At 39.6% G+C, this 26,598-nt stretch overlaps 1 long non-coding RNA gene across 1 annotated transcript; it reads left to right on the forward strand.

Moving 5' to 3' along the window:
* The first annotated feature begins 2,445 nt into the window (after positions 1-2,445).
* On the forward strand, positions 2,446-25,114 carry LOC122775007. Its single transcript, XR_006361051.1, has 4 exons — positions 2,446-2,738; positions 10,832-10,885; positions 15,924-15,982; positions 24,897-25,114. It is a non-coding gene; the product is annotated as an uncharacterized LOC122775007 (long non-coding RNA).
* Positions 25,115-26,598: the final 1,484 nt, after the last annotated feature.

Consider the following 26,598-nt stretch of genomic DNA (forward strand, 5'->3'; position numbering starts at 1 on the left):
ATAAATACTACCCACATAAATTCCAGGAGTGACTGTTATATAGCTAAGTGGACAAACTAACGTCTGCTTGAGAGTACACAACGACCTGATTAGAATAAACAAATCCATGAAAAATTTGATTCAATAATTCAATTCAAATTCAAAAATTTTAGGATTTCACAAAATAATGGGCGACATGACATCTTAAGCCCTGCCCCCCGGTTGCTGGTTGCAGTTTAGCTCATAAACCTCTCTCAGTTTCCACATTATCAGATGATGTGGTGCAATAAAAAAAAACACATGCCAAAGTCATTCTTATCCCAGTGAAGTACACTGAAATGAATACTTGGATTTTTCAGATATAACAGCTCAAATCACCTCAGAATATAGCGCTGCTGTAACAGTGATGTTATACAAATGGTGGAAGCAATAATGTGTCGTCCATCTTTATATCATATCAGGAGTTCTAGTTTCCACATGTGGGTGGAAACACGGGAGGGCGCTGGTGCCAATCCCAGCTGACATATGGCAAAAGGCTGGGTACACCCCGGACAGGTCGTATATCCCTAAAATAATAATTGGAATAGATCATTGACCGACACTAACTTCTAAACACTCAAGTAACAACATACCTCATTAAAAATGTTCAAGTTGAATGATTGTGTGCATTGGTGCCTTTCCTTCCATCATGCACTTTCACTTGCGGATGTCCACAGTCTGTTCGATGTGAACAAACCAGAACACGGCGTGGGAGTCTGAACCCATATGCTGTAGCAGGAAGCTCACTAAAACGCCATCTAAATGAACCTTTTAGTCAAGGATGAAAGGAAATCCATGTTGCTGCTGTATGCATGAGGACCTTCAATCAGGCTAATTACATTCCAGACAAATACAGACGAGAGCAAGACACCTGGATTTATTTCCACCAAGTAATCAAGCAAAACACCGCACGATACATGAAATCATGAACTCACGAGAATGTGTCTGTTTCAGGCTTGCAATTCGCCATCTGTCCTCGTCTGCAAGTGGCCAGAAAGGGAACACTCTGTGATTCTTGTTGAGTTTCATTTTCAATCAATAACTGTGGATACCGTGGATTCTACCTTTGAGGTAATGTGAACAAATGCGTCTTACTAAGCAATAAGCACATGTCCACAACGCCGACACAGAGATGACAAACAACTCGCCTTCCCCCAGAGTTATTGTGATGGATAATCCATCCAGTTTTAGGCCTATTACCTCAACTGAGGCCCAGCTATTTCCATGACAACAAGTCACTGTATCGCTGTCAAAATCGGTCCAGGCTCTAAGCTAATGGATTATTATCACATGACAGACGTTGTTGAGTCATTTTCTCTGCCTTTTGGCTGATCTTCCCTGATAAATTGTCAGATTGTGGGTTTTGCCAGCAAAACCCTCCCCCCAGCAGGATAATCATTACCCAGGACTCAGGGACAGGACGGATTGTCGTTTTTGGATTTATATGATCAAAGGATGTTAAAAATCTCTTGCAATCACTACATCACTACATTACAGTGTCACATCTGACAATCATTTAAGTGTAACTAAACACCTAAACCACTTTTTCAGGTAAAACCCTGATTCTAATTGTCAGCTCGTCATCAAGCTCTGCAGAAGCCTGATAACGAGCTGTTCCAGGGTTGGGAAACACTGTTGTAATGTAACAAAGTACAAATACTTTTGTTACTTAAGTACAAAGTGCATGTATCTCTACTTTACTTTATTTGTATTTCTAGCAACTTTTACTAACACTACACTTCCTAAACGTCTCTTACTACCAAATAAAATCAGAAGAAGAAGAGTTGGTAACGGTCTGTATTTATATAGAGCTTTTCTAGTCTTGATGAGCTGCTTTACACTTCAGTTTTGCCATTCACACACTACAACATGGGGTTAAGTGTCTTGCTCAAGGACACATACAGACTGGAACTGAAACCACAACCTTCCAGTTGAAAGACAACTGGCCCTACCACTGAGCAACCATGGCTCAATCCTTACTCCTCACTTTTTTAATACTTTTAATTCTAAAACCTAAGCACATTTTGTGTCATAAAACTACTTTTTATATTTAAGTACAATAAATGTCATATACTTTAAATTTTACTTAAGACATATTATTTAAAAACAAACAAACAAGTGATTTCAACTTCTACCAAAGTCAAGTACCCCTACTTTATAAAAGAGTGGTTAATCCTAAACAGAGGCTCAGAACTGAGTATCTGAGTGAGTGGCCATTGAGCAAGGCATTGGATGTACCTGTTGTTGCAGTAAAGAGGAGGAGCGACTCTGCTGGTGACAACAATACTGCTGTAACATTTCAAAAATGATTGTTTTTTATGATTGTTGTTGAACCAGCCATGAACCGAGCGCTCACTAATCATGCACAGGCGTGCACCAACGTGTCCTTTTAGTCCACATATCTTGGCGAAGTAAAACGCTGCATTCCGCCCCACCCCTTACAAACATCATCATCACCGCTCTACCTAAATCAGGAAGCACCGAGTTACGTTTGTGTTTCTTCTTTCCTTTCCCTTTCATGAAAAAAAGAAAAGACGCGGAGACTCCAGTGATTACGGCGCCGGAGAAACCATACAGGGGAGGAAAAAAAGGGCGTTATTGTTGGTGTTGGTGACGACCACCGTCGACCACTGTTGACAGGGAGAAGACTGACAGTTGGTTACATCCAGTACGAGGCTGAGCTGTGGATGCATCTGACACAGACCAACCGGAGAAGAAGGGTATGTGTCGACCTGGTAAAGCACAGTCAGACAGTTATAATACACATGTGCTGTGTGCATCTACTTTACTGCTCTGTGCTTGTTTTTGTTTTTGTTTTTATTCCCCTTAACGACCGTGTCGTAAACACGTTATGTCCACGGCGGAGATTTGTTTACAGTGCGTATAACCGCCGCGTTTCGGGGCAGAGAAAAATGCATGGAATGTCACTTTAGGCTATGCCCGGAAACAGACTCAAGTCTGTTTAAAAAACGTAGTAGATGTTTAATTAGGAACAATGCCAGCAGACAGTACGCGACACTGCTTTGTCATGTGCTTTGACAGCTCCCCCCACCCCGCTCCCTTCCTCCTCCACCCACATCATCACCACTACTACAACCGCCTCAGTGCCTGGCTTAGACTTTTGCGGCACGCTTCTTTGCTTATTAGCAAAAAATAGCACAGTCCTGGATGAAAAGTCCAAGTTTGGGGACAAACATTAGACTGTTCTCTTCAATTCGGCGTTTGTGCGGGAAGCCGGCAGGACTCAACTGCGACAACATTTAGGATGTTTGTGATTGCTGTCAACTGCTCGCTACCGGAAACATGTTGTGTTTGGGTTGTCGAGCGCTGCGTGAACCGATGTTTAGTTGACACTCCACTAAGCATAAGCAGCGATATATAGTGCCCTATATATAGGCCGAATTTATCAGTAAGTCAGATGCATTCATCTGATGTAATCATTCATGTTACATGACGTATGACTACATGCGTCAATGCGTGTCAACCTTAAATTTGAAAGATTTTACACCGACTTTGGCACTGATACTTAAAGCAAATCACTGTGACTGTCATATCAAAAATATGTTTGGTATTCCAAGCACAGCAGGCTATTTGCATAACACAGCAATCAATCTGAGCTGTGACCATATTTTCACACACAGCTGCTGTCATGTGAAATTTAAATGGCCAGTGCACTTGAAATTAACCTCACAGGCAGCATAATCTTTGCATTAGACATGCATGTAATTACCAATTCATTTTCATCACAGCGTGAATGTTACACATATGAGTAATCCGTGCATTTTTTCCATACAAAGCATTGTTGTTTCTCATGCCATATGGTATCCATTTTATTTATTTTTTTATCCTGTGGATAAGCTGGGCTCTTAGATTCCAGGAGATGAAAACTAATACTGTAAAGCCTGGAGGAAATTAAGTATTACATCACTGCACGTCCTAGGCTTTGTTAGCAAGCTCCACTCTTTCTTGACTTAACATACAGTAAAAGCAGTAAAGGAAAGCAACAGAAATCTATACAGAAGATGACATCTGTACTGTTGATGATACGTTGCCACAGATGACGTTGAGCTACATTATTTTCACTCTGTGTCTGTTACTTTGGTATGAAAAGAGATAGGGGTTTGATGCTGCACTGACTGTGCTAACTTACTACTGCTATGCATGCGTCTATAAATAAAGTGCTCACACATAAGTGGCCATTTATGTTAGAACTAGACTGATTTATCAGAGCCTGCAGACTGCAGACACTCGTGTCCACAGGTCAGGGAACAAACACTCTGCAAGGTACTCCCAAATGTTTAATCGTGACCTTTTTTTCTTTATTGCATCAGAGGATAAAGACACAAGTATCGCATTTGCTGAAAAAACAAACAAACAAACAAGGAATTTCACATTTTTTTTCTTCCATGTCACACCAACTCAGTCACAGTCAGATAACACAGCTGCACTCATGTTTTAATTATGGTTCAGATTGGAAGGAAACTTCTGATATGATAGATACCTCTATCTTTGTTAAAATGGATTTCCTGGGCATGTCAGGGATTATTTACTAGTCAGAGAAAGTTTCAAGCGATGATATAAATGGTAGAACGATGGCAGCAGTCAAAGCTTCACCTTCGCATAGTTCTCTTGGAGAAAGCCATGTTTGTACTACCTGCATTCCTTTGCATTTCACAGGGTTGGCCTCAGCTCAGCCAGGAGAGAAAATGCCAAGAGGTTTACTCAGCTGTCACATGTCTCACTTGGCATTCCTTTGTCTCAATGAACGAGACGGGCTTATGCAAGCACGCTCTACGTGTTGTTTTGTAGACAGTTATAGGGAAAGCTTCCATATTACCATATTAGACGGTTTTTTTTCTCTCCACTCTCTGAATATTTGTGTCACTGCACATGCACTGCATCCACATGTGCATCTTGCAGGAGACACACTGTGGTTAGTGAACTTCCGTCCCCGGAGACTCACAGTCACAAACTTCCTCTCTTTTTTTCACTTCCCGTCCTGTCTGAGCCTGTGCTTGGCAGACAGGTTGAGTCACATTACCTGGGTTACAAACACCCCCTGTGCATTAATGCAATAGTTTTGTGGGGTTTCGCCCAAGGCGTGGTTGGTGCTGCCTGTCAGCTCAGGGTGCTGACAGTATGTACTGTCACTCATGGTGGATTTGATAGCAGCCTTTCTTTTCCGACAGCAGATGGTAGAGTCGAATATATTTGGCTTGCAAAACCAAGATGTGAGATTTTTGTCGGAGCTTGGATCATTAGATCACAAACCCCAGGTGGCAGCAGTTGTGCGTCCCCGTTGAGAAGTTCTGAGCCGAAGGCTATATCACTAGCTCACCCCAGGGAGTAACGGGGTGCCCATGCATAAAAAAGCAAAACAGATATGTGCTTGAAATAACAAAGCAATTGCTATACACAGCATTGGACCCCAGGGAGTAGTGTTGTTGTTCAGGATAGTGGCTAATATCCCCTTAGAGCCATATGTGCACTTTAAAGAGGCTTCTTAAAAATTAAATTGTTTATACACTCATTTCTCCTATCCCCCATGATTATTTTATATTAAGAAGACATGGATTTTTAAAAAAAAAAAAAAAAAGCAGTGGCTCCGATGTTTCTGGCAGGCAGCTGGAAACAACAGGCTTCTGTCTGTCTGAGCTGCTGCAGTTCAGCCAGACAGTCACAGCTGACTGATCAGTGAGCTGACACCACTGTGACTTCTCCTCTTGCTCAGTCTCATGTACGAGTGTCCTCACTTATCCCAGGATTGGACTGAAACCAGGCTGGCATTGTTATCTTGGAGATGTGATTATGATTGTTTGATTAGTGTAAATGGTGGGCTTTTTGTCTTTGGTTTAACATTTTGCCATGTTTCTATAATTGTAACCTAAGTGAGTATTGATGAGAGAGAGTGCCCTCTGGTTGCAGAGTCTGTTTAAGATAGAAGATATGATGTGATCAGCTGCAAACAACAATTATTATTTTCTTCAACTAATAAATAGATATACCTAAAAAAAAAACATCAGAAAAGAGTGAACAAATGGTTCCACAAATTGTCTCAATGTCCAACAATTCAAAATGAAAACATGTCTAATTCCAAGAAAAGATGCAACTTCTCAGATATTAGAAAATGGAACCAATATATGTTTACTTGAGAGTAAAGGACTGATTTTGTTTTAAATTTCTGGGCATGAAGGTTATAGGAGAAGATTTGAGTTTGGTGGTGATTCACGTCCACACAGATCAAGATTCAGCCCAAATCTCGTTGGTTGCACTTTCTGTTGCTTGTTTTTCTGTTTGTCTTAGACTTAAAATTCTAGTTCTAATCTAAATTATAATTCCACAAAAGTGGATTGAAAGAAAGTCAACTTAATGTTCTCATTACAGACCCACACTCGAAGCTTGACAGACTTGTCATGCCGACTGTTGCTGCAAAGCTATAACTGTTGTTTTGGGGAATTAATTATATGTCAGTCAATGTTGTTTGTCAATGAAGTGTTGTTCGCTAAATCCACATCACATTCTGGTCCTTCTGACGGCAAACAGTGGTGATGTGGAGAGACAAATTTGATAATGGGTGTGAGTAGCAATAGTCAGTGTTACGTGTCCGGACAAGCTCTGATCAGGAGTTTATGGCTACACTATATCTTCTGGATGGGATACCCTCTTCTCAACTATCATGTTTGAAGACAAACTGAGATGTTTTAGAGTGTATCGGGTTCAGTATAATAACTTTAATTTTGAACGATACTATACCAGGTTGTGTGTGGTGAAGACCAACTTGCTGGTGCACCAATGTCATTTAAAGATACCAAACCCATCACGTTGCAAAAGCCCTGAGGCAACTGCACACCTTTGCTCTTATACGTGAGAGAGACAATCCAGGGGGATTTGCTGCTTGTATTGCTCCTTGGCCTTCAGTGAGATGTCAAACCAGACAAACAAATGGTCACAACAACGCACACTATCAGTGCAGTCTATGGAGACACAGAGAAAATAACCTTTCCTGCTCATTGGATGCTGTGGAACTCAAAAAAGCCATGGCACTACAGTAGTTCACAGCAGGTGATGGGGAGGCAGAAAGGACAAGCCCTCGAGCAAAATCCCATGAGAGAACACTGGATCTCACCATAGGCCATAGTCAGCACATGTTTTTGTTTTTTTTATATAAAATCAGTGGAGGAGCTGATCAAGCTGCAGAGTACACGTTCACTGGCGCAAAAGCTAAGGCCCTTCTCCAACAGCTCCTGCAGGAACAACAACACTTCACCATAAAACACTGACATGGAAGAACATTTGTTACCTGACACCACAGCTTAAATACATGCACACCTCTTCTGCTCTCCAGTGGAAGAGGTACTACCTATTTTCCTTAAAGGTCCAGTGTGTAAGAGTCAGTGATGTTGGGACTGTAGGTCCTAACTCACGGACTCCTCCTCCACTCATCTCTTCCTTTTCCAAGTGTGTCAGGATACTACAGTGGCCTTTGCATTTCAGAAAGGACGTTGTTCTTCTTTCTTTTTGTTTGTGCTTAGGAATCTTTGGCTTGAAAATGTGATACCCAGACTTTGGCTGGTTTGTCCGTTTAGGCCGCCAACAATTTTGAATGTAATGCAATTTGTGCACTTATATACAGTATAAACATACTTTTAAGGAGTATATTCAATTTCTTTCAACAAACCCTGCGTAATATTATACACTGTAGCTTTAAATGTTCCAGGCAGCACTGCAACTGCAGCTAGAGAGGAACTAGTTGACACGAGTAATACTGTATGCTTATAAGCGTGAGAAGTGCATATCGTTGACTCACCAACTGAGGCTGTTTTCACCAAACACCAACAAGAAGTTGTCATCACTTAGTGGATGAATGCAGACAAGTCAGGTTGGGACAAAATATTTAAATTATATTCAGGTTTGGGTTGAGTGAAATAAAATTAAATTGCCTTCTGTCTTCGTTGGCTAAATCGTTCTAAGGTAGACAACAACCCCTGGGACACAACAATAAAGTGATTTCTTACATGTCAAGGATTACAAATGTAAAGGATTAACTGAGTTGTGATTGGTCTGGATTTGAACAGTTAGTTTTCTTGAGTTTAGTTGTATTCAGTCAGACACCCAAGTACAATATGTACTCTACCACCTGAAGATAAGTGTTTCCCTGCAGTAGCACCTATATCTCTGGTATGGGGTAACAGTTGCAGTGTTATGACAGACTTTGAACACATGGTGTCTATACCACATATTTACCTTTTACCTCCAAACATGACTTTGACTGATCGCACTGAAAAGGACGAATCAGGACTAAAAGAAGAAAAGAGGAGAGGGAGAAGATTAAAACCAGTCTGGTTGGATGCCAGGTTTAAGTGAGAACTCATTGATGTACAAGCAGTTGCCCTCCCCGGGCCACTGACCTTTGACCTCAAGACTCTTGTTAAGTGTAGAGCACTTGCACACCGTGCGCTATCTCTATTTCTCATCTCATCACTCAGCACCCCTCCATGCACAGAAATTTAAAACTCATTTCTAAATTCAGAGCGGAGTCGTGTGATAATGTTGTTTTGTAAAGTCTGCCAGCACATACACCCACACACAGTTGACTGCTGGACCCATTAAATTGCTGCTTTTGCTGGTAAAATAAGTGTTAAAATGTTAAATAACACAATTTGGAGAAATGTAAAAAGAAAAAAAAATCAAATCTAGCATGGTGCCAGAGGTGATAGAGTGCATCGTCTGTGTAAACTGTCATGGAGAGCATGTGTATGTGAAGGTTCGTGTGTGAAAATTGAATGGGTGTAAAATTGAGTTAATGCTTAAATAGAAACGGCTGCACAGCGTGTGTGTACGCATACCTTTTTGTGTACACCTTCTCCAGAGGATTGAGGTATTATGTGTTTGTCCCCGCAGAGTGATTCAGTGGAAGGATTGGAGAGATGTAACATAGAGATAATGCAGAGATGTAACTGCTCCAACAGATTAACTCATACTGTGTATAATACTTATCTGATATGACATTATAATAACTGCATTTTTCTTATTCCAATATCTTTGACAAGAAAACGGTTTGGATGATAACATGATACTGATTCATGATACTGATCTTTTTCAGGGCTTGTTTTATTTTACATAGTCGCAGATAAAGGTCACTGTTGTCGGAAAATACTTATCTCAGGTAAAATTACATTTATTCCACGTTCAACATTGCATAGCAGTTGTATTACTCATCCCAAAACGATGGACTGAGGACGTGGCAGATTCAAGTCAACTGTATATCTGCATTTTCTTATGTGTGTCACAGTTGTGCGTAGCCAATTTTAAATCAATAAATGTCGTCTAGTACAGCTGTATATGGACTGTTATTGTAGGAAGTTCATATGTAAACTTCAATAAACAGGCACGACACACATAAAATGACCTCAAATCAGTGTCGGAGTTTCCAACTGATAGATATTCTGGATTTACTGTGAAATGTCCAGAGTCCATGAACCGTTAGATGTCCCGATGCCCCTGTGAACTGCAACTGCTGGGGGTCCATATACAGACCATTCATGTCACAGTTTATGGGACTGTTATGGCTCATGGCGGCTATCTTCCACATTACTCTTTAACTTCCTCAAACTGAACTGAACCACTTACAAGTTACTTCTGCAACAACCTTTGGGGGGTGGGCGGATGATTTATTGACATAATATAATTTATGCCATAACTGAGCTATAGCTTTCAGCCCCTAAATATTGCAGGATAGTCTAAATAGTCATACACGTTCAAAGCTGTAATGAACATCAGTTTTAAGGACAAGTTTGACATTTTCGGAGTAATTCTTCAGAAATAAACAAGGAGTGTTTTGTAGAAGTGTAGCGTTAGCAAATGTTTGGTTACAGAGGGAGTTATAGTCATTTTTATCAACTAGCAGTTTATCCATCCACCTCTCTCTCATATGCGAGTGCACAACACCATGTGAAACCACAAATTGCCATATTTGAATGTGACTGATTCCCTCAATTTTTGCTGAAGGCTTAATCAGGAACCAAACACTCCACTTGTTGTTGTCGTCATCAAGTTCCTTCAAAATTGATTGGTTTGGTTGAACGGTTTAATTTCAATAGGCTCCATAATCATATTCTATTAACTGTATTAGGGAAAGCAGGACCTTGTCAATGAAGTCTTTGGATGATTCAAATGTTCGGAGTCCAAACATAATAGTCCAAATATCACTAATGAAGTCTAAAGTCTAGTCATTTATTAATCCATCTAATGTTATCGTCTCCATGTTCCCATGCCCTCAGCAGGGACCTTATATGATGGATTTACAGTTTTATAAAGAATTGCTTTACATGACCAAACACCATGACTCTGACCTGTATTTGAACCTCATAATGACAACCATAAATATTGTGACTGGTCACCAGGAAGGATCTTTAAATTGACGATAATATGATGCAACTCACACTGACCTCTGCCCGAGCAGAACCTCAGGAAACAGAAACCCTCCTAAGCCAAGAAAAATAACAGTCTTACCACCGTGAAGTTCATATTCCCAAAAGATTTGTCCTCTATTTTCTCTGAGCCTTTGTGGGAAAATTGTATGTTTGCACATGTCCTGTGAGAAGATATTGAAGTACTGTCATGATGCACAGAGCCGTGGCACATTGTTTACTCAGCTCTTCACATCCGTCTTTTGAATGAAAATGAAAAGCTGTGGGTCAACAAATCAAACCTGCATTGTGGTACTTGTTATTGTTTTCATAGCTCATTGTCCCTAAGAGTTTTTTATTGTTGCGGTTGATGTCGACTAATCCGTTCTCTCTTTCTTTGTCAGGATTATAAAACGACCTGACATCGGACCTGACAGCAAGATTTATGCAGCAGCAAGGTAAATATCCCTGTTAACTTCACAGACCTACAGGGCCAGTAAAAGGAGTAGCAGTGCCATCTCAGATTTAAGAAATAAAATGTTGATAGAATGTTACCTGAACCAAATTTATAGCCGACAGCCAAGAAACTGTTCTCTCTTTCTTGCAGCTATCTCATATCTTTTTTATATATGTAGTGTCAAAAGGATTGTTTATTCTTTTTTGATGAACTCTGTTAAATCGTTCAAGTGTGAACGCTGATCCATGAAATCCCAGAGCAGAGAAAATAGTAATCTGCTATGTGATGCAAACGGATGATATACGATGGGAAATGTGTTTAAATGTCAACATCCAGCATTTCCCCCCCCCCTAGCAAATGAGCCTCATTTCTTCTCCTGGCTGAAGCCGTATAAAAACATTAGCAGCTCAGGAGGATGTGCGGATTTGATATAGCCTTAGGTAATGGAGGGCTCAGACAGATATAATTGCTCATATGTGCTGCAAACTCTGCGTTGAGTGCTAATGGATTCTCTCAGGTGCTGGCCTACATGTAGCCATCCCATAATACGAGCTGTTTCCATTCTAATGATCTATTTAAAAAGCAAACAGAAAATGTTTCAGGTGATGCACAGAGTCATGTATGGCAGTCGCCGGCAGCCCGCGCGGGTTAAATGGAAAGCTGCGACGAATGTGACATTCTTTTCTCTCGCCGGCTACTTTTTCCCCCACACCTGCTCATGTTGTTTTAAATTACAGGACAATAATGTGAGGACACAATGAAAGCCAGGTTAATGTTATGGTTAAGAGTGCTGCTTGTAATTGCAGCGTTGGATCACACACACAAACACTCCTCCGTCTCTCTCTCTCACACACGCACACACACGCACACACACTTATGCAACCATGTTTTCTTGCAAGCCCTGACAGGATTTCAGTGTTGATTCTATAAAAGTTGAGATTTAACTGCCTGCAAGGCGTCATGTCCAATACATTTTGACGATTATTCATTTTTGCACTGAACTAAATGCACAGTCGTTAGCCACATTCTATTGTTTCATTTATTTTTGTACTTGCCTGTTTGTGGAGTCTGTGACTGCTTTGGTTCAACCACAGGCCATCTCAAATAGGAGCCATTCTGTGCCTGCTTGGTTTTCCCAACCAATATATCTCCATGCAATCATAAACCCATGGTAACTATTATGTTATGGTGATTGTTGATTGACCTCTAAAAGTGACGCGTTATAAATCTCGGATAGCTGCGTCATGCTGGAGAACAAGCAGGGGTTTTTGTATTTCTCAAATTGCTGAGCGTCTGGGATTTTCGTGCACAGCAGGGCTTTGGAGTTTGGATGAACAACAACAACAACAACCAAAAAAAAAAACAGCCACTCGTTGGACAGAGATGTCTTGTTGATGTGAGAGGAGGCTGGCTGCACTAACACATAATCACTTGAGCGTCTCAGAAAGCACAACATATCCAACCTTGAGCTCCAGCTGAGAACAGAGACCATATAGACTCAGTAGGATCAACTATTTTGAATCCAAGAAATGATTTGTGCACATATGTCACTTTTTTTTTCTTCGAAAACATGATCACACACTTGGTTTGGAGACATCCTTACACAGTTGTCTACACACAATTACACTGGTGTTCAACCATTAACCAGGCATGCGCCTATAAAGACGAGAGAACACACAGTCCTTGAGCAACAGCAACGTCATCGTGTAATGTTGGAATATCTTAAGAAGAGCTGCAACTACCGATTATTTTCATAATCGATTAATCTGTCGATTATTTTCTCGATTAATCGTTTGGTCCATAAAATGTCAGAAAACCTTTAAAAATGTTGATCGGTGTTTGTCAAACCTGGAAATGATGATGTTCTTAAATGTCTTCTTTTGTCCACAAACCAAAATGATTCACTTTTAATGATTTCTTTGTTATCCAGAACAAATAAATGAAGAAAATATTCACATCTAAGAAATAGTTGCCGATTAATCTAGCAACCGATTAATAATCGATTCATCGATTCATCGTTTCAGCTCTAATCTTAAGACTTACTTATTTTAGACTGCATCAGTTCGTGTCATCTTATTGCAGCCAACATGGGGAAATTTGGCCTGCATTGATGTATACTGATAAAACGGTGCGTCACTGCACAGCACACATTTTAATCACTGACACTTGAATGAAAAGGCACAATAATTTGTGGCTTTTAGCAGTGACAACGCCCAGATAAACACCATCCTTTTCAGCACTGGTGGCACCGTCAGTCTTGTATAAAGTACCTAAAAGGAATACTTGAGTAAAACTACAAGAAAAATACTTTGGTTGAAGTTGAAGTGCAGTGTTTTTTATAACATCACTTAAGTAAAAGTCTTAAAGTATACAATTTACTGTTCTTAAGTATAAAAAGTAATTTTATAATATAAAATGTACTAAAAAGGTGAGGGATTAGGATTGAGCCATGGAGCAAGTTGTCTTTCAACTGGAAGGTTGTGGGTTCAATTCCTGGCGCTGCGCATATATATGTGTCCTTGAGCAAGACACTTAACCCCATGTGCGTGAATGGGTGTGAAAGATGTGTGAAGGGGTGAATGACACAACTCTGTATAAATACAGACCATCACCAAGTCTTCTTCTTCTGACTTTATTTGGTAGTAACAAGTAACTACGTAAGTGGAAAGGAAATGTAGTGGCGTAAAAGTTGCAAGAAATACAAATAACAAAGTAAAGTGCAGATAATGAATCATCAAGAATGATTTTTTTCTTTTCATCTTTAATGGTGCTGGGTTGTAATGAGACAGATTTTCATTAACTCCGACTTGTTTAAAGAGATTCATGAGCGTTTCAGTTTCCTGGGAGATTTTTCTAAATTGCTCGAGATGCTTTTAGTGTTGTTGTTTTACTATTATTTCAAATCCCACTCCTACATATCTGTTTACGCTCAGCCACGTTGTTGTGATGCAGTATGCGCGACTTTTTTCAAGCTCCTCGCATTTTAATTACATTCATATCTCCCTCAGATGCCAAAGCACAGTGTGGGAAAAACAGTGTGCTCCCCTGTGCTCGCTGCTGAGAGGGCAACGGCTGTAATGATGCCACTCTGCGTTTTAATCCATATTCACTGCGTGCACTGTGGGCACGGCGTGATATTTAATTAACCTGACGACCCTTCCATGACATGACTTGTTTGAACGTGAATGTGGAGTCATTTTACAATTGCATTATTTATTTATATCAAGCATGCATTAGCATATCTTTGGAATCTTTTAGCCTGTGCTCAAGGAAAAGCGAGAAGCTTTGTTTATTTAAAAGCCAGATGATAATTTTAAATGTGCTGCACACTTTGATTGATAAACTTTATTTCCAACAATCTTGTCTGATGGTCCAATCATGTTAGAATGTTAGAGGGTTTCGTAAAGAGACCACCATGTAGGATAAAATCCCTATAGAGAGGGAGAAAAGCCTTACATTTAAAGGGGGGAAAAAAGCATTCTGCATTTGTGGTTTTGTGAAATACAGGGCTTTCATGAGAATGACTATTTCATACACGTTTTCCCACTTGCATTTACTATCTAAATAAATCAGATCCTGAATTAATTGCGTTGTAAAACGTGCGGTTTGGATGGTTTTTCTGTTGTTTGTGAGCTCTGAACTCATGCACCTGAGACCTCTCTTTACTTGGCAGACGTCGCTCACATTTCCATGCCTTCCCTCCTCTACACTTTATCCTTTTAGGGTAGTGTACTTTTCAGGACTTGATGCTGCTGCTGCTGCTGCGAGTATAAGCCTAAGTGCTTCTTGGGACTGGATCTCACACTTAAGGTGCTCCTGCACCTGCTAGTTTTGTTTCAGCCCAGCTGAAATCTGGCGCGTTCGCTGATTTCGTTCAATTTGTTTTTAACCGGTGTGGATTGTTGCGCGGGGTCAGTGTAAGAGTCTCAGTCAGCTTTTAAGAGGGTGCACTTTGTGTTGTGAAGGCACAGCAGCACGTCAAAGACAGGTCTAGTTTTGGGATTTTAGTATATAAAAAGAAAATAATGACTGCATCTGTATAAGGATTGGAAACTCAGGAAGGGATCATGTCATAGGCAATTTATGTAAGGGGCACTTAGGTGTGGCCTTATACTGTGTCACCATGGTAACACGCATACAGAATATGATGTTATGTAATGAATATGCAGATTTACTCCTTTATCATTAAAATGACCCCATTCCCTGTTTAGGTTTATGGATTAGAGTTGATCATCTCGTTTGTGGCTGATTTTTAAGATTCAAGTTTCAAGAGTTTTTATTAGGGATGGGACGATACCTCTTTTTGTGTCTGATACCGATATTACAAACAAGGTACCGATATTAGTCCAACTATTCTTCAACTGTGTAACAAATATTGTTCTCCCAAAAAAGACCAAAACGACTCAGCTAAAAAGGCCTTTGCTTTGATTTTTATTTTACATTTTTACAGTCTGTGCCTAGTGAAGCATGTGACATATAGGAGATTTGTTGAGTGCCAAGAAATGTTTGTGCAGGGCTCTTGATTATGCAGTGGTAAGAAATAAAATAAATAATAATATAAATAATAAGGAAACAAATAATGCTATAAAACTGTATGCATAATAAAAATACAATTGAATACTAAAATGACCGGATGTGCACTGCAGCATGAATACAGATTTACTGCATTGTATTGCACTTGATTTAAACCCCGATTTAAGGACACACGCTCACACATTTTCTCTCTTGTGTAATTATAGCGTCTAACTTCGTGTCACACCAATGAATCAACACATTTTTGAGACGAGGCGGCCAACGGAACAAATTTGCTGTATAAATATTCTCAACAGATGACATTCTTCTGCATTGTGGCACGTTGTCCTTCAGCACATTCGTGTTGAGAATCACACACACCAGTGTTTGTCACTTTTGTCTGATGTTGCACTCTCTCACACTGACTAGAGATAGCCTCTCTTGCTTCAGATAAGGAGGATGCAATCCTCATATTGTATGCTCTTTACAGTCTTCTGTGGTGTAAACGGCGACTCTTTTTCTTGCAGTCTCTCTCAGCAGCATGGGCCAACATCTAGGAAAGAGGGAGTCACCTGTGGACAGCAAGGTAAGCGTCGTCACTGTACAGCCTTGCTTTGTGCACCTGGGGAAAGAACAACAGCGTGAAATGTGTGCGGATGCATTTTTCAGGGAAAGAAGCATGTGTTGGAAGATATTCTTGTAACCTTATCAATGTCAACACCGGCCTTTATCAGCAGGACTTTGGACTGTGTTTCAGACGAGCTTATAGACTCATTCATTCACACCTATTTTTACCTTCACTGAGATTTCATTCAGCCACGTTGATCTCTTTTGAAAAAGTCAGATTATCCAAAGTAAACTGGTGAAAAATACTTTCACCTGGCTGTAGTGTTTTCTTCTCTAAAGTCTATGCATAGAAAGGCTGCAACAAAAAAATCATTATTAATCCACTATTTATTTATTTTTTCTGATAGCCAACCACAGCTGACTTTGTTTGTTTGTTTTTGCTCATTTATTACAGTAAACTAAACATCTTAAGTTTGTGAAGTGAGGGAAGTTGAGAAAGTAAGCATGAAAATCAGCATGAAAAGGACAACATCATTATTATACATTTAAAGATCTACTGTCCATTGTTGCTGTTGTAACCAAACTAACAAATAAAGTGTCATTTTTACAGTTAAATAAATAACGGATTTCATCGTGGAAATAGCACTTAGTGACATTTGGTATATAGTCAGTGTGCACTCTACATTTTAACATTACTTTGCTGTATGAATCAGCATCTCACTCTTAATCAGGCCACGTTGTCATGGCAGCATGTGATGTACGACGAGTAACCCTTTGAATCCACAGACCTTGCTGCAACAAAGCTCCGCGACTGAACCTGTTCACGTTGGAGAGAGTAAATACCGTCGATGACTGTGTCCTTCAACCATTAGCTGGAGCCCCGTGATTGCCAGGGTTCGAGAAGGCTCAGCTGTCTGTCTCTGATAAATGACTGTCCATGCATATACCTTCAAAAATTATTTACTTTTTTTTTTTAGTTTGTCCTGATCAGAGTTGGATTAACATCTCAAACAGAGAGCTCATGTACTGTTTAAAGACGGATTGTGTTTGCTCTAGTTGTAGGAGTTTCCCCTCTCCGTAAGTATTGGAACATGACCACATATTGCATAAGAACATCAGGGGAGAACAGTGAGTTTTTACACTAAAACTGAGCAGAAATTAACCCTTTATAGCAGTTCTATGATATTGAATTTGAAATTCTAGTCCCCCCTTTTTTTCTGGTAATAAAAAAACAAGGTTCTTTTGTGTCCTGGAGCTACTTGACAAAAAAAATCCTTGCCTCTCAGGGTGCTGTAATTAAATCTCTCAAATATGTTTGAGAGATTTTTTGACACATCTTTCTGCAGCAGAAATTACAGGCCAGGCAGATGCTGCTCCTTTGTGCTGAGAGCGGAGGACGATCGTGCCTAAACTGGGACAGCAATGTAATTTAATGACATCATGTAATTAACCCCCAGCTCTGTTGGGTTTATTTTCGTCGCGGCTTTTCATGGTGGATATAATGAGTTTGGTCTATTGTGGCTGAGGCTGCAATCACATTTGCGGAGGATTTGCGGGCTTGTTGTGAACAGGCCTAACCCCAAGCAGGGAGCAAGCAGAGAAAGACAGAAAAGGAACAAATGTCAGCATGTTTTCCTGCAGTCTGCTTTTTCTTGGGTCTCCTACTACCTGGCTAGTGCCTGTAACGGGCAGAGTGTAATGTTGGCGTGCTGGGGAAGAAGGCAGTCCCCTCCAGCTGAGGCTGAGGCTGAGCGCTCAGCCTACAGAAAATCTGTTCCCTTTGTCTGCAAAGCACACTTTGGAGAAAGAAGAGCAGGAGCCAGAGAGGTGGATGGGGTTGATGGTGGTTAATGTCTGAGATGTGAACAGGAGAGGTGTTTGACCGTTGATCTATGTTGATCTGAAGCAGTTCTATTCACCAATTACATTGTAAGTTTACTGTTTTTTTCAGTCTTTTCCTCTTTTTGTGACATCAAAGTCAATTTAAAGCTGTGGCAAAACAGCTAGTTGCCATAGTGACAGGCAGGGATAGAGCATGACACAGGGAGGTGGGATTTGTTTCAGGGATGATACACGATCTTGGTCCCAATCTCTTTTTATATCAGGAGGGATAAAATGTACTTGTACACTTCAACAGGGGCTCAGACATAAAGTTGACAAAGAGGCCTTAAATGTTCACACCACATATTTTACTACCTTGGAAATTTGGTATATATCACAGCTTCAGAGGTGCATCTTTTTCACAGTCATTATGTCTCTGTAAGTGTGTATGCACAGCATTAGATTTTGCAATAACTAAAACTCCAAACTGATTTAAATCCAGGACTTAAATAAAAAAAAACAGTGTATTGGAGTAAAATAATAGCAATCATAACAATAACAACAACTTTGGATGGTGGCAGCTAGTCAACTCTGAATTTACCCGCCACTGTGTGGTACGCCTACAAATTCTTCAATAAATAATCTGAAGGGAGATCACTCAATCACTCAGTCATCCCTCTGTCAGTGCAGCTGTTTCTGCTTGGCTGGTAATAACAGAGAAAATCAACAAATGACGCATCATCTTTCAAAAAAACATTTCCTCACGCTACCGGTGCACGTAACTGGCAACACAAAGACCATACAGCACTAGCTACAGTGAAAAGGAATCGTCTGTGACTATTTCAGATGTCAGCTATAGGAACATTGGGATGTTGTATGGAGGCCTGAGAGTCATAATGCATACCTTTTGTGTCAAGAGGTGCCATTTTCTACTTGTACTGAAGAATCAGTTATAAACCATCGCCATAACGACAGAAATACCAACCTTTTCACTGGCAATCACATTAAAACCACAGTGCACTGCAGTCAGTGACATACTGCAGTTGGGGACAAGGGCATAGAGAAACAGTCACTTTCCTCCACAATTTGTAAAGTGACTCTGCCTAGCTCTTGCTTCGTGATTGCTATTGCTATAACGACACTCTCCAATGCTCCTTGTAGGTGCATGTGTCAGCTAGAGCACAGTTCACATTTCCAAATTGTGTCATAAGTCATTTTCTATCCACAGAAGTTAGAATTAGATGGCAATTAGTTCATATGCTATTCATCCATGTAAAAAAAAACTACAAGCAGAATTACATTGCTTAATAGTGTCTCCACACACACACAAAAATTGGAATTAAAAACGGGTAAAGTTATTGACTTTTAGTGTGTTTTTATGTTTTCATATTGATTTGATGTTGCTATTGCTATCTGTGATCCATGGTCAATGAATTAATGAAATCCAAATTATTTCAGACAGTTTGCTCCTCAAAGTGGGGATCACATTTACACTTTAATGTGGACCATCACATATTAAAAAAGATGATTTTTTTGTTTACAGTCATCACAAATTATCACAGAAAATGTTTTACTTTTCTTGTCCAGAGGCTGATTTATCCATTTTACAAAAACATGGGCCTTCGTTTATGGCCAACGTCTTCAGAAATCCTTGGCATTGATTCTGCAAATCTTTGAACTCCACTGAAGAAATCGGCACCATTCTTCAAAAAGATATTTATTCATTTGGTGTGTTGGTGAGAGCTGTATCTAACATACTCATACAGAATCTAATACCTGGTCATAATTTAGTACAGAGTTGTAATATGGGTTTTGATAGCCAAAAGGAATGGCTTGAACACAGTTGGAAAATATGAGTTGTTTGGCCTTGGAAGAAATACTTATCATTGTAGATTAGAGGCTAGAACAAACAGTGTTAAATCAATTTATTAGATTTCCCCAGTGTCGGCCTCAGAGATTAAATACCTGGTTCTTCCTACTCGTTTGTCAGAACTGAAGAAGCCTCTTGGATGAGAGGTGAAACATCTTCGACTCAACTCAAGCAAGTCCAGTCACCCACACAATTAGTGAAGAAGAATGTTCCTTAATCAAACTCTGTTTTAGTTTTTCAGGTAAAATTAAGTTTGAAGCTTTGTGAGATGAAGGCACGAGTCTCCAGTTGGGGGAGCTTGAGGTTCACTTTGTAGCCCGCCGGCTTTCAGAAAACGACCACTGTATCCAATTAAAACTTGCTCTGCCTCTGCTGTTCCTCTGTGTCTGGAGATACAGTCACAGCTGAATCATAACTAATCTTCCCTACGTATGTCAAGTCTTCACCAATTTGAATTTGCCGGTCTGTGAAACAAGGGAAGCTCATTTCCCGCCCAGTTATTTATCCATATTTACACACATACAGAGAAGCTGAGCTTCTCTGGAAGTGGTGTTTTTGCTGTATTCTAAGACCAATGATTTGCTGACTCAACAGCTGATTTTGAATGTACTAGAAGATCTCCTTATATCACATAGTTGATAATGTTCTAGCGAACATTTAGTAATGAAATACAACAGTACATATTTTACCATTTATTTTAAGAGATCGCTGTCGTAGCGCAATCACGACTGATTCAGAATACCATCACTGCTGTGCACACGCAAGTAGAAACTGGGATTCTGTTGGTTGTTAAAAGAGGTAAAAAAAATATTCAGGTGCAGATCAGTTTTTTTCCCCCTCATTCTCAATGAGTTTTCCCTACAGTAAAAACAAAGGCAACTAATCAGCTCAATTTCTGAATTGTATCTTTCTACTCATCCTGAAATTACTTTCTTCTAGCTCCAAATAACCAATGAATGTATTTGTCTCCTGTATTGTCCTCTTGACATTCCCTGAACATTTACGTGATGTAATTTAAAGGCAGAGATTCTTAGTGAAATGGTGAGATAACATGCACACGCTCCATTTGTCTTCCCTCTATGAAGTATGAACAGAATGAAACACTGAGAGGTTCCTGTCATTCCTGTCACCTATCGAGACAGGATGAGGAGCTCGAAAATTCCTTTGAAAGTATCAAATCAACCAAACCCTGAAAGGTGTTGAAATCATTGCACTCTTCTTCCTTTCTTTCGTTCTTTCTCTGTGAATGTAACGAGTAATTAGGCTCCCTGTACTGAAGGGGGATCAGACTGCTGAGAGGAACTCAAGTGGAACCACCTTGGCTGAATGTGCTGGCTTGAGACACCCGTCAAGTGAACGAGCATAAGCTCATGAACAATTGCCATAATGTGTTTTACGCAAAGATTTAGCAACTATAGATGTATAGTTTTGTTTTTCTACCTGCAGTTCTTCAAAGCACCTCACAAGGCACATGCTTGAATAGGTGGGCAGGTATCTTTGTCGCTACAGGTGCTAAGATAACAGTATGGTTGAGATTATCAGTCTGTCTGCCAGACAGCAATATAGAAAATGTAATAAATTTGTCTTGAACTTGCTGTAAATCATCTAGCCTTCTGCTGCTGGCTGATGCACGAGGGACTAAGGGAACTATAGCACTGGCACTATCCAATCTGATCCAAATGTATTTCTGTAGCCCATTTGAAAACAACCCGAGTTGACCAAAGTGCTGCACATCGCATGAATATATATAGCAATATTAAAAAAAAACAAAAAAACAATAAACACGGAATGTAAAACCAATAAAACACAGAAAAATTACAATAAATCAATATATATATGTATATATATATATATATATATATATATATATTATATGTGTATATATACATATACATATATATGTAGTTCATATAGTACGTTTGGTGAACTAAACTAAGAAATGCTACATTTAACATTTGAAGTGTTAATGGGATCATCTAACAGTCGGATCACATAATAAAAACCCTGACTATCACTTCAGTACATATTGGGTTTTCACAGAGACAGCAGTGATTAGAATAATAAATCCCATGGAAGAGGTTACGCTTTCATAGGTTCGCCCTTGGTTTGCATTGCTAAGCAGACACTCTTGCAAGGGTGGGGATGTGTTCGTCTCTTAGCAGTAAATGGCCTGTGAGACAATTCATGAGTACAAAAAAGAAAAAAACTGAGAGTATTAATGGACAGATGTAAGTGCTTAATCATCCACTTACTGCAATCTGAGTGGATTATGGAAATAATGCAATCTTAAAAAGGTTGTAATTACGGTGGAGAGAAGTACATTTTGTAATTGTGGTCTGTAATTCTGAGAAATCCGGCATTATTTTGAAATCCGAAATGTCATCAGTTGAAGGCAGAGAATAGTATAAGCCTCACAAGAATACATGAATAATTACCTCTGCCACGGAGGTGACGTTTTATGATGCTGTTTGTTTATCCAAGTCTGTCTTTTTTGGGGGCGGTCTGCAATCAGCGGGATTACACAGATATTACGGAGGGTCCACGAAATTTGGCGGAGAGGTGGGAACCATTACTTTTGTAGCATTTGATATATATTATTGTTAAATGTTCAAAGAAAACATGCCAGGTTCATTTTGTAGTTCATCTGGAGACTGTGGCTGTGAGAATATGTGAAGAACACGTCCTAAAATATGAACATACTATACCAAAAGGCTGTTTTTATTTTGAAACTCAGGACAAAATGACAGTGATCAAATGTCACCAGTACATGTTAAAGACACATCATCAGTTGTGCACCCTCGCTTCATTCATCCAAATAATCAGTTGGAGTGGGAGAGGTTTATCTCTTATCTGAATGAAAGATATAAACCTCACAAGGATGGCTGATTTCCATTCATAACTTTTTTTATTGCACAAATACAAATCAGCATAGGTATTAATTAGGGTATTAGGACAATGCAAAAAGACTCTATTTCAATTGAACCTCAGATGACGGCCTCTCTTCTTCTGTTTCTCTGGAGATTGAATCACGGCTCCACCTGAGACTGGGATTAAGCATGATGGTAAACAGATAAGGGTCCATTTGCGGTGGACTTGAAAAACCAGTACTGGCCACTCACAAGCAGTGTCCATGAATGGTATTACCTCATTCAATTGATATTGAAGAAGCACACTCTTTAAAAAGTTCATCATTGTTTATGGCTCCTGTGTCACCAAAACAGAAAAGGTGACGGGCAGTAAAAGGGTTTATCTATGGTAAACACAGAGGTGGAAAGTAATGAATAAAATGCACTTGTGTTACTGTAATTCGGTAAAAATCATGCACTGAAAAATTTTGGCAGTAAATGATGAGGACAGGTCAATAAGTGATGAGGAGAGGTGAATGAATGATGAGGACAGGTGAATGAATGATGAGGACAGGTGAATGAATGATGAGGACAGGTGAATGAATAATGAGGGGGTGAATAAATGATGAAATGATGAATGACATGATGACAATGAGTGATGAGGACACAGTGATGAGGACACACAGGTGAATGAGTGATAAGGACAGGTGAATGAGTGATGAGGACAGGTGAATGAATGATAAGGACGGGTGAATAAATGATGAGGACAGGTGAATGAATGATGACGACAGGTGAATGAGTGATGAGGACAGGTGAATGAACGATGAGGACAAGTGAATTGGCGCTAATTAAGGTCCCTGAGTGAGTGAGAAAGTTAAAGTATTTGTGACCTTTGACCCACTTTGACATATTTTACATACATATTTTATGTTTTACTTTAATTTGTAAAGGTTTGCCTTTACAAATTGAAAACAATTAAAGTGAAATCTGTGCCCCCTTGTCCTTTTTGCACGACACAAGAAAGAACCCCAACCTTGTTAAAGAAGTATCTAAGTAACTTTTACTCATACAGTACATTTTAAACAAGCTGCTTTTACTTTGAGTACATTTTAGACCAGTACTTGTACTTATGTAAAAGCTTATCAAAATAGTGGTACTTTTACTTGAGTAGAATATTTCAGTAGTCTTTTCAGCTCTGGGTGAATATTACCCTGTTCAACAGGTGCTATATTTAATAAGTCACCAGTGTTGAGTACAGTGTGAAGTCACAATGACGGCGCTGCTCTGATTCACTTTGGATTGAAGGACAATACAATGTAGTATATTTTTAATCTAATTGTATTTTTTAAAAGATTTTACACATGTCTCAACTGTTATTTAATCTTTGACATTACATTTTTATGGATCTCCTGGAATTTGGATCCTTTTTTTTTATTGCATTTTTTATTGTCTCTCCTTGCAAAACGTACAAGGCCGAAAAGGGAGACAAGACACCTGTGTCTATGCAGTGGACAAAATCCAGCACAGATTGAATTCTGAGTGCTTTAATGAAGGGGGGAAATATTTTACTGTGACTGTAGGAAAACAGAGTTAAGCTTCGTCAGTGCACAAAAATCTTTCTCCTTTTTTTTTGCTGTGGTTTTCAACAGACCTTTTACAGAAAGTTGTGAGTGTATGCAGCCTTAACCTTAACGTATGACATCAACACTAGGATTTGCAAACTGTACAGTTTGAACTCTTTTACTCTAGGTTTAGATGAGTTGCTGTTGCCTTTTTTTTAGCAGCAGTACATTTTACTGGAGATAAAAGCATGAATCAGTGAATCATGAGATTCTTGACTTTTACTGTGTTTTAAGGTGATTTTGTATGTGGTCTGTAAATTCAGATTTAAATGCTTTTGTGTTAAAACGGTAGTCTGTCATCTTTAATAACAAATAAAATCATTTCTGTTTCTTCTTCACTAAGTTTCCAGTTATTTTTATGTGTATGTGGAAGATGACATGGTCTGTTATACTGTCTCATTCTTAAATCACACATTTCAAATTTCAATCAATAAAATGTATACGTGTGTGACAAAAGAGTAAAATCAACAACTGTTTGTTTCTTTAAAGTAGGAACCATGTTTACAACAACTGATGAAGCATGTTCTGTTATTGCGGATCACATTTTCAGTCCATGATTCCTCATTCATAGCAGCCGCCTTTGACTGTTAAATGAATGAGTCTAATGCAGCTGTAATTACAAAGCCTAAAAGCCTAAATTGGTGTAACTATCTCTTTCTCTCATGCCGTCTTTCTCTCTTTCTTTCTCTCTGTGTTTCATCTCTTTCTTTGCTCTGGTTGCCATAGTTACTCAGCGCCTCACCTCTTAAATTTGTTTTTGTGTTCCTATTAAAGGCTCCATCACCTGAACCCGAAGTGGATCCGACAGCAGCAGAAGAAGTAGAAGTAGAGACTGAAGCACAAGATGAAGTCTTCGGTAAGTGGTCACAACACACGTCTTAAATTCAGCTTTACATGCATGTAGACATTTATTACACTTCGGTCAATGAACATAGTCTGGCAACCTTTGAGCAAACTAACCAACAGTAATATAATCTGTAAAAGCAGCTTCATGATGTGCTCAATTGTTATATGCAGTTAAAACATAGTGATCTAGTGAATGTATTAGAACATTATATTGAAATTTGCAGCTCAGCAGCTCAACGTCCACACTGTCACAGTTGCTCCTTTAATTCAGCTATCTAGACTGAATATCTAGTTTGTTATGTGGCAACAATTTAAAGTTCTACTTCACACAATGCTGCCTCCTAATCTGCTAATCCCACATGGCGCAACGTTTGATCGGAGCGAACAATGTGGCCGGGGTAAAACGTTTGCACTCAATCGATGTCAAATGAAACGTGAAGCGGCTATTTCCCCCTCACAGTCAGAACGTGTTTAAAAGTTCCAGGCTCCCTGAAAGTTTCATTCCTCATCCTCACCGGAGAAAAAAAAGTTCACACAGTGACGTTCATTGTGTTTGGTGTTTTGAGGACAGGGGTCAGAAAGTTCCTTTGTAATACTATGGTTCAGCAGCACGAGGGCAGAGTCTGATGCACAACGGGCATCTGGACCTCCGTGGCACTATATGCTGGATTATTTACTAAAACCAGATGAAAAAGGATTAAGACTAAAGTATATTACATTTTTGTAAGCAGCAGCTCTGATTTAATTCTAAAAAAACTTCTTTATGTAAAGAAAACGTCTTCTTTACATAATATAATATAAATGAAAGTACCTACTAATGAAGTCAACATCCTGACTTTACCTTCTGTGAATGAAAAGGCCGCCTCCAGTGGCTCTTGTCAACTTGAATGACAGGAGCTGAGTAAAAAAGGAGCCTCATGCACTTCCCAGGGTGCCCCTCGCAATACAACATGTGCTGTGGCCAAACGCCAACAATCGTACTGTATAGAGCGTTGGCCTCCTGTGGCTTCCTGCTCGCACTTGGTTGGATACCAAACAAACAAAAAAAAAGCAATCACACCGTGCGTGAAGAGAGGCAGAAGTTTAGGAGGAAGAAAGGTGCTTGTTCACTCTGTGTTAGAATAAAAGCCTGAGTAGGTTAACCCCCATTTGTCCGAGAGGAACACCGAATATTGAGGAGATAGGGAATGGAATAGGAGCGCAGCCTGTTTTCATGTTCTCTGTGTCAGCCTTGATTGTTTTCAGGGTTAGCCGAGGTGAAACACAAGAAAGGGGATTTGGTCACATGAGAAGCAGCACACAAGGAAAAATAGGATGCTTAGTGTTTTGGAGTATTCTTCTTCTTCTTTTTAAATTGGGACAGTTTCAAGTTGTGAACGACCCTGCTTGTGCCTAATATTAAGATCATTTGAAGGATTTAAACATCAATAGCATCGCTTTGATCCTCCTCTTGGAGACCTCTTGTCTATTAAAGCAGGATAGAATTTCCACCGAACATCAGAGGCAGATAATAAAGTCTTCACCTTACAGATGGATGACAACACGTCTACTTCAATTTCCTCTCCCTGTACAAAAATAAACCAATATTTCCCAGATACGGATGCTGCCATTTTGCTCTATAGTGACATTG

This window comes from Solea senegalensis, linkage group LG9, assembly GCF_019176455.1.
Source record: "Solea senegalensis isolate Sse05_10M linkage group LG9, IFAPA_SoseM_1, whole genome shotgun sequence".
NCBI lineage: Eukaryota > Metazoa > Chordata > Actinopteri > Pleuronectiformes > Soleidae > Solea > Solea senegalensis.